Source organism: Gymnogyps californianus, chromosome 25 (genome assembly GCF_018139145.2).
Source record: "Gymnogyps californianus isolate 813 chromosome 25, ASM1813914v2, whole genome shotgun sequence".
Lineage (NCBI taxonomy): Eukaryota > Metazoa > Chordata > Aves > Accipitriformes > Cathartidae > Gymnogyps > Gymnogyps californianus.
Window position 1 is genome coordinate 3,223,290 of NC_059495.1, and position 15,517 is coordinate 3,238,806.

Below are 15,517 nucleotides of genomic sequence, written 5' to 3' on the forward strand. Positions count from 1 at the left end.
TAATTATACAAGGCAGTCCACACCCAGGAAAATTCTTGTCTAACCAGATTTGGGAGGAAGGGCTGTTTATATACATAGAAATGTATTTTTTTTTTTAAAATCATTTTCATTAAGATGTAGCAACCAGTTTGACCGCTTGTTTCAAAAATAATTTTGCTTATTGTTGCCAGGAGCTGAGGTTACCTCCTTGCAGAGATGGGCAGGGTTGGAGAGACCATGAGATGCTGAAGATGGGTTTGTTAACTGGGTCATACACACGCACAAAAATAATTATGGTTGTAATTAAAATGAACGCCTAGAATAAAGCATTCTTAAACTGGGTTCCCCTGAGGGCTTACTGTATTCAGTAGGACAGGGAGGGGAAATGTATGGATAACACTGGGTTTAAAAGATCCTATTATCTTTATTTTTATTTTGATGTTGAGTTTGTGCAAGGTCCGTCCATCTAGACCTGGAAATAGCCCAACCATGTATCAGAAGAACACAGCTGACCTGAAGTAAAAATTGGCTAGTCCTGTTTTTCCCACAGGCCATGCAATCTCCGCTAATGTGACTAGTAGAATAAAACCCCCATTGCCTATTTCATTGCATGTTCTTCCTGAGATGAGGGTTCAGGTGTATCTTATGTAGCTCTTCCCATAAATGTCTGCTGAACTGAGAGACATACCTGTAACATATCTGGAAGAGGAAATATTTTACAGCTAGATGGCCAAAATATTTCTTGCAAGAAAAAAGAACTGAGAAAGAGTTGTTAAAATAGATCTGTCTCCACTAGCTGTATTCCTGGGAAATGTTCAACTTGTTGGAATCACAGAAGATTTCAGAAGAAAAAGGCTCTTTATAAGCACTGGTGAATTCCATCAACTTCAAAAGAAGGAGGTTGATCTTCCACTCATACCATATCAATTTAGCATAGATCATGCTCTGAATTTCAGTGAGATTGCTCTGAGATTAATGCCCAGGGTGTAAATTAACCATGCCTAAGATTTGTGCTTAATTTAATTTTCGCAGAATGCAATGGTGGTGTTCCTGGAGAATGTGATTTTTAGACCGTAATAATTTCTCATTAGAAATCCATAACAAAACCCCGGTTGGAAGTGTCCTAAGTAGCAGAGGAAAAATCCAGGTCTGTATTTTGCAGCTCTTTTTTAGGTGTGGACGAAATAGAGGTGCAGCCCAAAACAGGAACAGCATACATTTTGGATCTGATATGAGAATGAGATAGCCAGGAAGCGCCTGTCTTAGATACAGTTTCTAAGGGCTTTGTCTGTGCAAAATGAGAGAAAAGGAAAGAGAAAATTTTTTTCTCGTCAACTGAAATGCAGTTGGGACCCCGGCTCATAGATCCAGCCCCTCTTACTGCCTGTATGTCGTTATGGCGCTCTATATATGCGAAACGATTCAGTATACAGTATTTTTTTGGATAATAGTTGTTGGGAAAGGCCGCACCTTTTGCAGTAATTTCTAATGGACAGGTTTTTTATTAATAGGACCATAGTCTTTTGTGAGTCAGAAGTCATTCTCTGGCATAAGAAAGGGCAATGCTATTTTTTAAAAACAAATTTCGTAAAAGAAAGAGATTGGCTGACATATATGTATTTCTTTCCCCCGGCTTCCTGGGCTGAGCTGATCTGTATAACATCAACAGTCCTATAGATCTCCAAGTAATTAAAAATACTGGAGGGTGGAGGTGCCTGTTCTCATGTGTACAGAAAAGACTCAGCAGAGCTTTTCCAAGCTAGCATTAATACTTAAGAAGCAAAAAACATCTATATGAAGAGGTCTAACTTGGAAGAAGGCGGCCTTGGTTTCTCTTCTTTTCCTGACACTTTGTTAAGATTTTGGAGTAAGGCAGTCAAAAGATGAAGGACTGAATTTTTTCATCTTGATTTTACTGAGGCAAATCCAGAGTAAATGAGTTTAATTCAGTTATTCTACGCAGACTCGGGAGTAACTGGCCTCAGGAGGAGGTTTATTATTGATTCTTCTGTCCAGGCAGAGGCACATACAAGACTGGCACCCTCCAATAAGTCAAATTAGGCAGTGCTTTGCCTGACCTACCCTGAAGCCAGCCATGGCTTTAGCTCCTCCATTTGTTGCAGTACTGGTGAAGTATGGCCATGCTTGAGATGTAAGACATTGTAATCTCTATCATCTGCTGTTGCTCCAATCGGACTCAGACAGGCTGTTGTCAGCCCTCGTGACAGTCGGTATGTTCCATAAAGCTGCAGGTTCTGCTTTGGCTTTTGAATAGCTTGAGTGGCATCTGTCCTTGCTCTGCTTCGTTTTGGAGAATCCTCAGCTTAAATGCTCTGTGTCAGACAGAAAGAGGGAGGTCATGTGCATATGCACACATACAGACTAATGGAGCCAAGTGCAAGCTGGATTTCTTGAAGAAGAATCTGTTTGCCAGTAGTCTGGGCTGAACCTCCCTCAAGTCTGCAGAAAGAAAGAAAGGATGTCACTCCCATGTGTGTAAGGAACATTCCCTGCTGTTGCCAGTCACTTCTGCGTAACGCCACTTTCACTGGTCCCCTTTCAACCTCAGCTTACTCTCGCAGCATCCCACGTGCCTGGCATTAGTGCCTTGGGCACGTCCTGCTTGCAAATACCTGTGAAACCATGCCAGGCCCACGTGTGACCAGCAAGAGCTAAATGCATCACCTCTGCTGCCACGCGTCCTGGGACTGCAGCTTTGCTCTGTAGCCAAAGGCCAAGCCCACTCTTTTCCCCATCATCTCTCTGCACCCCATCACACCTCATCATGTCTTTTTCATGCCAAAAAATTGTTTGCAGATGGGGCCCACCTCTCTCTTGTTATTTCTGGCCTCTCCTGGGGAATCCACTGTTCACACCTGTCTGAAACTTGAGGTGTGCATGGTCTTGTTGGTGCTCATAACCACTGCTAATGCTGGCTAATTCTGCCTGGGAATCATAGGAGGACTACTGGAGTTAAAGGGTAGTTTGTTAGACAATTTGTGCTTCAGTTCCCAACTATATTTAGAAGACTTGTGCACACACATGTATTTCAGGCAATTTAGAAGCCAAAGTAAAGTACAGGCTGGACGTCTCTTTATTGCAGGCTTTATCTTTGCACCTCCCAGAGGGTGGCTCCTGATTTCTATAGCATGAGTTCACACTTGTATAAGCATCATCTGTGATTTTTGCACCAGCTATCCCTACATTTCCCGCAGAGGACAACTGTCTCTTATCTAGTGCACTGCGTCAAGCCAATCACACAATATGCCCATGTCTATGCCTCTGACTCAGAGTATACACCCACGTTTGGCATCTGCAGTGCCTTTCATCTGAAAAACTCAGAGCGTTTTTCAAAGGTTCACAAATTAAACTTGACAACACCTTTGCAAAATAGGTCTGGGTTGCTAACCCCATGTAGCAATTAGGGAAACTGAGGCACGTACTGTGGAACTGACTGAAATTTTTCAGCAAAAATGAAACTTTTTTCCTGAAATTGCTCTGCAGCCTTTTTGCTTGGTCATTCTCTTATTTTTCAAGATTGTGACCGCTCTAAATCCTTGATTTTTTTTAACATTCCATGATGCTTTTGTTCTTGTTTTGAACTTCATTTTTTTCATTGTATATGTACTAGTAAGTTTGGGTAGTTTATTGCTTGTACTAAAGTGCTTCCACTGTGCAATGTGCTGCACAAAAATTTTCATGGGTAGGTACCTAAAAAAAAATTTCCCCAGGATGGAAAAAGTGAAAAAATTGGGTCCATTTCAAACTAAATAGAATAGAAACAGTTAAGCCAACCCCGGGGCACTCCTTTAGACAGGCTCCAGAGCAGAGTTTCAAACACCAGTGACTGATGAAGTCATGGAGAGTCACAGAGAATTAGATCAACCAGCCCATGATTCACTGGCCCCGGTTCTCGCAACAACTCCAACCAATACTAGGAGCAGGGAGCCTGCCTGCTAATTGCCTACTCTGTGCTCTACCCACTAATCCACACTCCCTTGCACATCCTACATATTTTCAGTCCTTTCTAATTTCTTACACCTTTATATAAAATAAATCCACAGCCCAGAAAATGTTATGCTGAAATGCATGCAGGCTATTACTTCTACAAGAAAGCACAGGAAATCTATCCATCAAGCATGTAGACACCATTGAGCAATGACCATGCATTAACCAGCTCCCAGCGTAACAGCAGAGCAGGCAGAACGAGTTCAAGGCTTCGTGTTGCTTTCACACGTATCAGATTCAGTCAGCAATGCGTCCAGATATATCAGTAGAGCTACCCTGGTATAGAGCGCATGGGGAAAAAAACAACAATGCTGCAGGTGTGCTTAAAGCAGATCTACAGATACTCTGAGAGCTGTGATTTATACAAGATAGACTCAATTTATATGGCATAAACTTAAGTTCAGATATTTGTGACAATTTGGGCTCACCGCCTCCATGTGATAATCAGCTGTGTGTCTCAGAGTAGGTGATGAAGGGAAGGAAAACTGAACCAGGAGGATCCAGTTATTTGGGCAATGCATTTTCATGTTAGGGGGCATGCTGAATTGAAAGCTTAGTGAAGATGGTCAGGACCTGGCTTCAGATACGAGGACTTGGATTTTTAGGGTAGTGTGAGCAGCTGAATAGCTCCTCCAGGGTACCATGGCAGGCCAAACACAAGCTTCCCAGGGCTTAAATCAGGCCTTCAGGCTATGAGCTGGACCATGGGGAATCTTAATTATTGGAACAAGTTACAGGCAGGATAATAAATGCCCATTGTGTAAGAACGATACTCAGTGAGCGTGCAGAAGGAGGGTGATTCACTGAAGGAGTGAGAGGCTGTGTGACGGAACAAGGGCATTAACTGGAGGATATGTGCTGCCTGGGGGAGGACCCCTTTCTAGTGGTTATACTGAGTCTTCAACTTTGAAAAGGCTGAAGGGGAAAATGACTAGTCAGCATTAAATTCATGTGGAGGACAGGAAAGGGAATACCAGTAAAGAGGGAAATCTATTTGAATTAAAGGACAGTGCTAGTGTAAGATCAAATAGGGTAAATTTGTTCATTATAAAATATAGGCTAGAAATTAGAAGACTATTTCTAGACATTACAGGAGCAGAGTTCAGGGATGGCCTTTGAAACAGTCTTGGGCACCAGCATCCGAACTGGATTCAAGATGAGCTTGCTACAGTCATCAACACGTTGCATAACTGTATGGATAATACTGCATGCCTTCAATGTGCTTACAAGACTTGTTGCACCATGCTCGTATTGTTTTTAATTAATTAATTAAGCCTGTGTTTCAAGGCTTCTGCTGGTTGCCTGTAGAGGCCAGGAAGGATTCCCCCCCCCTTGATGATTAACTTGGTTTCTGTGTCATTGGTTTTCAGTTTTTGTTTTCTACCTCCTTTTCATGCACTGGAGATTGGCACAACCTGAGATGGGGAAGTTGGGTGGAGCTGGTTGCACCTCTCAGGTGTCTGCTCAGCACTAAAACACAATCTCCAAATTTGGGATCAGGAAGTAATATTCCTTAGTTGGATTGGCAAGGACTACTGGAGCTTTTTCACCTTCTGCTGTAGGATGGCATGTTCTCTTTTAGCTTCTTGGGAGCGTGGTCACTGGCAGTTTTCAAGTCAGCCTCAGTAACCATGCAGATGTGATCTTGTGGATGGTTCCACATGCGAACTTGGGAGATCGTGATTCTGTTCTCTGTTCTGCTCCAACCTGTTTGTAATCTTCTAAAGTGCTCTGGGATCTTTGGGAACAAAGTATACTACAAGAGATAGATATTATTTATGTAAAATTGACAGTTCATATAGTCTTATGGGTTTGGGGGCTGTAGAAGTAGTAATAAAACATTCCCTGCTTTGCAGCTGGCAGAACTGAATTTATTGATATCTGGATAGCTGCAACAGATTGTACTCCTTCCAGAAAAAGATTTGGTCCTGGGGTATAGGTGCTAGAATGGGTCTATAGCCCCCAGGATCTCTTTGTGTACTCTTCTGTAAGGATGCTCTTTTTTTCTCTGATGCTTGGAAATGATAACTTTTAGCATAATTTGCTATTGTCCCCAGCAGCAGGAATTACTTTGTTAGGTCTAGTTCTCTATGGGTTTGCATCTCAGCAAAAAATGCCCTGCATCAAACTCTGCAAAGGAGGGGAATGCCATCTCCATCTTATGCCTCAGGAAACTAAGGCCTGCCTAAGTTGAAAAACATTGGTTTTCCAGCAACCCAAAGGCAGAGACTGGAAATCCCCAAACAGAGACCTTTTTGTCCCTGCCCCATTGCTTAAAAACTTGTTTCCCCTAGAGCTTGTTTTACTGATCCATGAGATACAGTTCCAGTAGCTGAGCCACTGAGGAGGTTTCTGGTACAGTGTGTTAGCAGATGGGAAGGGCTACTAGAGCATGTCTGGGGCAGGGCTCCTGTACGGTCCTTTCCTCCCTGAGCAGAGGGACAGTTCTGCTCCCTCTGAAGAGTTGTGCTGATTAAGCTTGTTACACAGCTATATCTGGGGTCCTAGACTGGGAGAGAGGTGCTGTGGGATGGAGCCCAGGCTGGGAAAGGGTTGAGGGTACCACTGGTAAGAGTTTTATTTGTGATGGGAGAGACTTGACAAGTCCACGTCATGTGCTATAGGCAGGCTTGATGTCCAGAGGCTCTGTGCTAATGGAGCTGGAAGAAGCTCTGCATTTGGTGATGGGTGATAAAAGGTGGTTATAAGGAACATCAGTACTTGATCCTCCTTAGTCTCTCTCTAAGACTTCGCTGCAATCCCATGGTTTGCTGTCCCCCCTCTCCAGGCATCTGTGCTCTCCCAGGTCGGCAGCTGTTCCCCAGCTTCCCTCCCAGTGCAGAGTCTCTGCCTTCACGAGATCAAAGTCCCAGCGCCCTGGTGAGGTCCGGGAGTGAAACCAAGTGAAGCTGATGGGATGGGGTGTGACTCTCAGTGCCGAGCCTCAAGGAGGCAGGTGGAGAGAAAGAGGGGAAACATGGATGGATAAAGAAGAGCAGTACAAGGACAGGCAGGGCAAGAAGAAAAAGGACAGAGAGCTATTAATAGAGTCTCCCTAACACACGAACTACTCTGAAATCCTCTGTATTTGGCAATATCAAGCTAAGCTTCCCTCCAGGCACTGGTTGTTTCTAGCAAGGGTAACATGGAGAGCTGTGCATGGAGAAGCACTCCTTGCCCTGGCCTGCCCTGGAGACAGAAACTATGGCTCTGTCCCTCCCAAGGCATCCAGACCCGCGTGGCCACCGAGCAGCCCAGCACAGTGGGAGGGAGAGCAGGACAGTGCAACCTCTGCCCCGAGAGAGCGCTGCAGGTGGGGCTGAGAAGGGGGTAGATGCTTCCTCCCTTTACACTGTGCTTGTTCATGGTCCAGCTGCTGGTGAGGGGCTGGGGGTGACGGCAAGCTTGCGGGATCAGCTCTAGCCCTGGTCAGTGTCTTCCTTGCTAAGAGCAAGTGCCGTCTCCCCCAAATCTTTCTTTGCCTCTTGCAAGAGCCTCAGTGTCTTGAGTCAGATCTCTGCAGAAGGCTCAGCCTCCTGAGACAGGCCCCCCTGCAGGGAAGTTGCTTAGAGGGCTGGGGAGCCATCACCCACCCAGGGCAGCAGGGCTGGTCTGAGCAGTCCCACAGATGTAGAAGAACCCCAGCAGGCAAGGTCTCGGCTGCCCGTGGCTTCTGCCCTGCGCAGAAGCCTCCATTGGAGGTTTTGCCCACACGAGGGCTGCTGCTCCGTCACGCTAGGAGACAGCTCAGCACTTGGGGAGCTGCAGCCTGACCTTGCTGGGCTTCCCTGCCTGCTGGGGAGGCTTTAGGGGAGGCGGTGGGTGGGCCCTGGTCTGTGTCATTGTTGGGTTCCTGGAAATCAGGAGTGCAGAATGGGGGGGAAGCCTGAGGAATGAGGCCACCGCACACAGCAAGTGACTGTGAGCTCAGCTCCTGTGTCTGGTTGTTCAGAGGAATTCTCATTCTGAAAAGCCCCTGGGAAGTTAAATGGGAAAACATGTTGAAACAAGGACGCTTATTCACTCTGTGACTGAGCAAGACAAATATCCAGTGTGTGTGTGTGCGCGTGTCTTGATTTACTCCCCTCTTCCCTTCCTCTATAAATACAGAGGAAAAAAATAGGTCAGCAAAAGAAGAATGAGACAGAGGTGAAGGGGAAGAGACAAAGAAGAGGGAAAACACTGGGAAAAGAAGGGAGGAGAAAAAAATCAGAACAATTCTGGAAGAGAAACACAAAACCTAGATAAGAGAGTGAACTTAGGGCCTGAGCCTCCCTTACTCCTGCCATAAATACAGGATAACTTGACAGAAGATGAGGCAGGGTGAGGGTCAGGACCAGACCTCGAGGAGGGTTAGCATCCACCACTCTTACTCATCAGGAGCAGCTCTGTGCTGCGTGCCTTGCCTGGACTTGCTTGTCCTTGGTCAGCATTATCCCTCTACAGCCGAATCCCACCCTCTGGTTTTAGGGTGGTGGCAGCTGCCTGGCAAACAACTGTGTCATGCCCATCCCCTTCTCCAGGTGAAAACAACAGGATCAGCAAGCTGCAGGGAAGGCCAGCAAGGCTGCTTTTCTCCAGGCAGTAGCGCAGAGACTGCATTTTAGTTGCTGGCATTCAGAAGGAGATGGGAGCAGGGGACAGGCAGTCCTTGACACAGCTTGTCTTTCTAGGTTTCTTATCTGCTCCTGTCAGGGGCTCCTCAGTGTTTGGGGCTTGGGAAGGGATCTGCAATTCAATGGGAGCATGTGGACACTGGCCCTGGCTTGCACAAACGGGAGTGAAATTTGGCATCCAAGGGAGAGCAGTGTCTGATGGAAAATCTCTGATGTTTGCCTTGGAAAGGATCTGGGGACAGACTGATCGTGGTAGCTCTTACGTCACTGGCACTGAGCTCACAGTCCTTCAGCACCTGTTTATACCTTCTTCCAAGCCCCACTGTTAAATGGCAGGAGCTCAGACTTCACCTCTCATCCTGCTATCCCAGCTCTCTGTCCTAGCTCCTGCCTCTCTCCAGATGCATCCTCGCTGCTCTGGACAGCCCAGAGGGTCACCTGCACCCTGAATCCCCCTCACAGCCTCCCTGTAACCAGCCTCCATCTTCCTGCCAACTGCACCAGGGCCTCTTTGCTTCAGCCCTATGTGGCTTGGTGGCAGAAAAAGCTGTTCCCCTCTCCGCCTCCACCCTGCAAAACAAACCTCTGAAGGGTTCTCCAGCTCAAGAGGCCCTTGCAGCAGGACCTAACTCAAAGTCAGGAGAGATAATGGGCTTCTTGGTGGCACAGGCATGGCCACCTGCTGCATCCTTCCCCACGGATGCCTGCCTGTCCATCCCATCCTCTCACCTACCTCCCCAGGGCAGGGCTTTCTGCGTGGCTAGCATACGGAGCTCTCCTCTGGACTTGGTGGCAGCTCTGTTACTGTGGTAGCAGCTGTATGTGGTGAGTTAAGTGCCCATAATAAGGTGCAGGGTAGCAGACTGGACACTGGCAGCAGCAGCAAGGGGCACAGCCTCAGGCCGGGTATCTGCCACACTCCCTGTGTGCCAGCCGGTATTGTCACTACAACTGCCTGCTGGCCCCGCAGAACAGGATGGCTGGTCAGGTTGGAGAACTCTTTTGCAGCTGCATGTGAGCTTTGGAAAGTGCCCAGCACCCAGAGGGCCCAAAAGCTCATGCATTCCTGCCTCCCCCCTTCACTGCCTCCCCACTTCACTACCTCCTGGCAGAGCCTGCTTCTCCAGCAGTGAGCTGCTGGCAGAGAGGCAGGATTTGGCCTCCTCGTTGGTGGTATACTTCTGAAAGAGGGTAAAATAATGGGGGAGATTCCTAGGCAGCTCTGAGCCGTGTACTGGCACTGCAGCTCCGCGGGCCGCAGGAATGCCAGGGAGTGGAGAAGGGATGTTGCTTGTTGTGCATGGGCAGGGAACACCTGGAGCTTGGGCAACTCAGGGAGCCGTCCCTGCTGCTCCGGCTGGCTCCATGCATGCACTAGCTGATGGACTTTATTACATTAATTGCGTTTAAGTTTGAGGCTCCATCAAGTCCAAACGCAGCCTAGTGTAGCGTCATAGGGCTGGCTGGCACCCAGGAAGGAAAGCCAGGGGGGTGGAGGAAGATTGGGTGAGAAAGCTGCAGGCCTGGGGGAGCTGCAGCTCTCTTCTGGTACAGGGAAGGGCGCGCTTGCCCTTGCCTCACACTCCCTGCCTGTCTCCCTGTGCCCTGGCAGCAATGAGCCTGCCCTCTGGGCTGGCTGGGACAGCCTTTTGGGGTGAGTTCCCCATGTCAGGGGAACACATTGCCACCCAGGGCCACCTCTGCCACTACAGGAGAGGGAGGGGGCAGCAGGGGACTGCCCTCACCCACTTGCTTGTACCTCTCCTGGAGATCCCTGCCCCGTGGCAGCAGGAATGGGAGAGCAGCAGTGTGTACGTGTGGACACACACGAAGGACACCTTCACTCTCGCTGAGGAGAGCACACACAGCTCACCACCCAGTTGAAGTGCAGCTGATTTGTAAAAGGGTGTTTCTGATGGATGAAGGTCTGTTGGACATTGCTGGAAGGTTCCCATGTCTCTCACCTGGAGGGTGTTAGTGCTCAGCTTCTCCTGGACTCAGTGTTCATATCTTGCCCATGCAGCAAGGGAAAATGAAACAGTGAGTGGAGAGGTCCCTCCCAGCGCACATTTAGTGACTTTTTTATAGAGCAGGGCTCTCTGAGCATCCCAATGGTGCGGGAGAGGACCCCCAGGCTAGCTGGCACAGCCCTACTGGCCACCCAAATCCCCCCTCCCCTATGCCACATCTGCATCCTCCCCCAGCATCCTCTGGCCCATCCCAGCTCTCCTATCCTGCCCACCCCTGTGCCCTGCACCATACCGGGGAGACGTGGAAGTCCAGCTTTGGGAGTACACAGGAGGTGCTTATTCCTCCTCACTGACCTTCTGCACCCATATGCCCACACCGTGTAGCATTCAAATAAGCTCCCACACAGCCTGCTTGTGTGAGGACATGGGCTAGGAGGATGCCACAGGTGCTGAGCCCCACTTTCCCCCTCCATGCTACAGGACTGCGCAACTTCCCTGGGCCTGGGGCTTGTGTGCGAGCACTGAAGTTGGAGAGGGGAGTTCAGGGAGAGCTGTGGGAGAGAGGAGCTCCCAGCACCCCTCGGCCCTGCCGCTCCCACCCCGGGTGAGCGATGGGGCGAGAATCTTCAGGGCAGCCTGCCTGCCCCGTTCCCAGCAGGCAGGGTGCTGTGGGGCGAGGGCACCCCGGCATGGCTTGCCAGCCGCTAGGTGTCCTCCGTGGCCTGCACACGGGTGTCGGGAGCCCCGCGGGGAAAGGGGCCTCCAAAAATGTGGGCATGCTGGAAATTCCCTCCAGGACAGAACGGGCTAGTCCCCCTCCACCTGCCTGTCCCCCTCCACCTGCCTGTCCCGGCAGAGCTCCATTCCCAGCAGGGGTCGGAGCGAGTGCCTGGGGCTGAGCAGGGGTAGGGGTGTATTATCTCAAGCCCACGTCTTTGGTGGTAAGGTGGATGCCTGGACCTGCCCAGGGCTGCATCGTGGAGGGATGTGTCCATCCCTGGTGTCCCTGGAGGTGTTGGTGGGGGGGAGGAGGAAGGGCCTTCCTCATGCCCATACTGAGGTCAGAGGCAGAGGACAGGACTGGAACTTTACTAGGTATAATCTTCCTGGCTTTTCTGCACCCTGCTAGAAAGGTAAATCCACTGCCATTGAAGCGCAGCCAGACCTGGGGAGCAAAAGAGCTGCTGAGCCAGGCCGCAAAGCACAGAAGGAGCAATGATAATCTGCCTGTGTTGGAGCCAGCCTCCCCTTACGCTGCTCCTCTGGTCCATGCCTGTCCTGCACAGTCCCTAGCAGGGCGAGTGCCTTCATGATTAATTTTCAGCAGGTACACAGGGCTCCTTGGGGGTTTGACAGTACCTCTTCCTCTCCTCCTCCCTGCTGGAATGCCCCGGATGCTGGGAAAGGATAGTTGAGTTTACAGCAGGGAAAACACCCCAGATACCTTCCTGGGGGAAAAAAACATGATCCTGGAAATCCCATCTCTCCCAGTCCTGCTTTTCTGTCCCAGAAAGACCTTCTCCCTAAGCGGCCTGAAAGAAATGCTCAAGAGTAAATGCCATTGCCTATGTAGGGTGCCAGCAGGGTATTTCCCAAACACCTTGCAGAATACAGCTAGCAGCTTCCCCATCAACATACTCCCCCCTCGTTCAAGTCAGCTAGTTCCTGCACTATCTTATCAGCACACTCATTATACCCTCAGAAACACAGTGTAAACATCTCCAGTAAACTGCTCTTGATGACAATTTCCTTGCCAAATAAGCCACTTCCCTGCTTGAGTGATGGTTATGAGAGAGGATTTTTGTAACTGCTGCTGTTTGAACAAGTGAGAAGTAAATACAGCTCCCTTTCTGGGAGCACACATATGCACCTGCTCTGCGAAGTTTCATCACAGGCAGAGGTAGGAAGGTGTCTGTGGGAACTGCTCATTAAAATACTGGCAGCTCATCACTACCGCTTTGTTAGTTTCTAACCTGGAATTTGGCTGAGGGAGGAAGATAACACTGGCAGAAGCTGCCAAGGGAACTTTTATAGTCCAGGCTGTCAGACAGTTGGTTTTACATCTTATTCCAAAAGATGGCACCTCCACTGGCACAGCATCTCTCATCAAGCGCGGCAGGCTACTCACACGGGCTGCGTTGGGAAGAGATTGATTGTGCTGGGGATGACAAAATTGCAATGCTGCTGCTGGGCACCAGTCAAAGAGTGGAGTACTGCTGTGCTAAGCAGCAGGAAGATGACAGAGCACTCACCAGCTTCAGCCCCTGCCTGTCTCTGCTTTCATTACCTGCCATGGCTGCTGTGGGATTTAGAGCAGTCCTTGGGCTGCTCTGCTTCACAACAGGTAATGCAGCTGGATGAGGACAGGCTGGGACCTGTTGGGGATTTCAAGTGCTTCCTGTGCTGCTCTTCAGCATTTTAGCTCAAGCACAGCCTAAGAAAGCCCTTTCAGCTTTCCCTGATGTTTACTCCTCCACTGAGTGACCCAGCCTGCCCCGTCTGAGCCTGTACAATCTGGCTGGAGCTGAGCCCTTGGCCGCGTTGCTCTCCTATTCAAAGAGAGAAAGGGGGAGGATGGGGAGAAGGGGAAAAAAACCAGAAACTAAATTAGTCTCCCAGCTGGTAGCAGAGCTTCCGTGCGGCAATTCCAGAAGTCTGTCCAATTTCTTCTCCCATTACGAGGCTTTGTTGCAGACCCTCGCAGCTTGCTTTAAGAGCAGTGTTCCTCTCCGTGAGCACTGTGCTAATTCCTCCCACAGTCTGGGCTGGGATGGCTTTCTCAGATGGGCACATTCCCAGCCCGCTCTGCCTGTGTCTCTCTTTTCTCTCAACTCATATTTCACAAAGATACATTTTTTTCTTCCCTTCCCCATGTAAATAACACCACATATGGCCACAAATGGTGTGTTCAGCCAGCAGGGCTCCTCCTGACAGGAGCCAGTGCTAAACTAAGCAAACAGTATCATTCAGCAGCCTGGCCTGATGCCCACCTTAGCAGGCTGAAGTAATGCTTTAAAGATCACGGAAGGGGCAGAAACATCAGGAGGTGAAAGGGAAGATTTTTAGAGAGGAACTCAAATACAGATTAAAGAGAGAGAAAAGAAAATCCCCTTGGCATTCTGTATTGATTGCTTTGGTTTGCGTCTTGCAGTGATGTAATGACACTTGAAGCAAATTTCTGTACTGCTTCGCAACCCTGCCACACGTGAGAGCAAGGCACTGGTGCATAGCATGCTTTGTACTATTGCTGTGTGTCCGCGTTAGCTCTCTGCACTTACGTATCTAGTAGTTGCTGTTATGGTGACTGAGAGGAAGATTTAACAGAAACTAAGATCTAAGCATAGACCCTTGGTTTTTAACTCTGCTTTTTGAAGCTGGAGGAATTAGAAGTGAGAGAGAACGTAAAGCTTTGCCCATTCTGTGCTGAATCCCAGTTTCAGTGGATCCCTAGTTCAGGGAACTGCATTTCATCACCATTTGCAGCGTGCCCTGCTTTCCAGGCAGAGGATGTAGTGCACTATGCAATACAACATCTGCCTGATGAGGTACAGAAACAGCAGGCTAGCTGGAAACCTTGCTCTGAGATGAGATCTGAAATAATTATGATTCCCTGAAGGTATATGTGGTAGAAGGGGCAATACAGAACTTTATAGCGAGAATCCTCCAAGTCTTGACATGCTGTAAAAGGAATCTATTAGACTTAAGATCGTTGGGGAAAGAAAGATGGGCTGGTCCTGGCATTGTGAGGGGGCTGTGCTGTAGATTTCCAGGGTCAGACTGGGATACAGACCAGAGTGTCCTGCATAATTATTCGCCTGATACAGACTGAGGAAGTGTATTGTTACTCAGGAAGTGAAAGTCTCTTATTTAGCATGAAAAATCAATGTCACTAATAACAGGGAATATATTCTGGCACGTGATAGCGGATGAATTTCTTCACCAGCATTCACTGAACCAGTGACGAAAGGTATTGCCCTGGACTGGGTTTTGATAAGCGATGAGGGCACCGTACTGAGAAAGTAACCTTGGATTCAGAGATTAACTGCTGATTCAATTAAAATGAAATGGAAAGACAAACAAAGCTTGCAAATAAGGTTCTTGATTTCAAATAGGTGAATGCTTGTTGGCTAAGAGAAATCCACAGGAATGAAAATTGGCCTCAGGAGCTCAGAGGAGGCTTGCTATTTTTCTAAGTCAAAAAAACGAAGTTCAAAATGTTTGAGAGGTGGGGGGTGGGGACACCTTCCAAGGGAGGTTTCCAGTTCTAGCTAGAGGAATAACCACCTCAAAAGGATGCTAACAGTAATCAGAATGCCTGCAAGGGATGTAGAAACAGGCCAGATCAGCAGAGGAAGCAGCAGCTTAGAGGTCAGCGTGGTGAGGAATCAATGAGAGCTGTCAAAAGCCAAGCTGACTAACCTCGCAATGGGCGTTAAAATAACCAACCCTAAGTTCTTCGGGTGCAGAACAAAAGGAGTAAGGAAGGAAAGAAGAAATGATGATGCTCTGCAATCAGCATGGGGTAGAGATTAAGGCGGGTCTAAATATTGCCTCAGAAGGACTTAATCATCAGTGGGAAAAAGGGCTAAATGTGGGGCAAGTGAAGGCAAAGGTATTCAAAGGGAAATTGCCAAGTTCCTGGTAGAAACAAAATTCAGAGCTCGCTTTCTGGTGGGGGGGATATAGGGAAATACCTTCTCCCCTCTGGTTCTAGAAGAGTGGAGGAAATCACGGATCCTTCATCAGAGTTTTTAACAAGTTTGTGTCATCGCAGCGTTATCACAGGACTAGAGCACCTAATTCAATATCTACAATTAAAAAGGGGATGGGGTTGGGAGAGATTATTGTAGATGACTACAGGAATGCCACCTCACTTCTCAGCAGGATGTCAGAGCAAATTTTGCAGGAGAGAAATGTTAAGGCTACATATAAATGGAAAATGAA

General features: G+C 48.5%; 1 long non-coding RNA gene across 2 annotated transcripts in view; it reads left to right on the forward strand.

Moving 5' to 3' along the window:
* Positions 1-15,517, forward strand: part of LOC127025821 (uncharacterized) — a 210,061-nt gene that overhangs the window by 176,328 nt on the left and 18,216 nt on the right. The gene's annotated exons all lie outside the window — the stretch shown is intronic.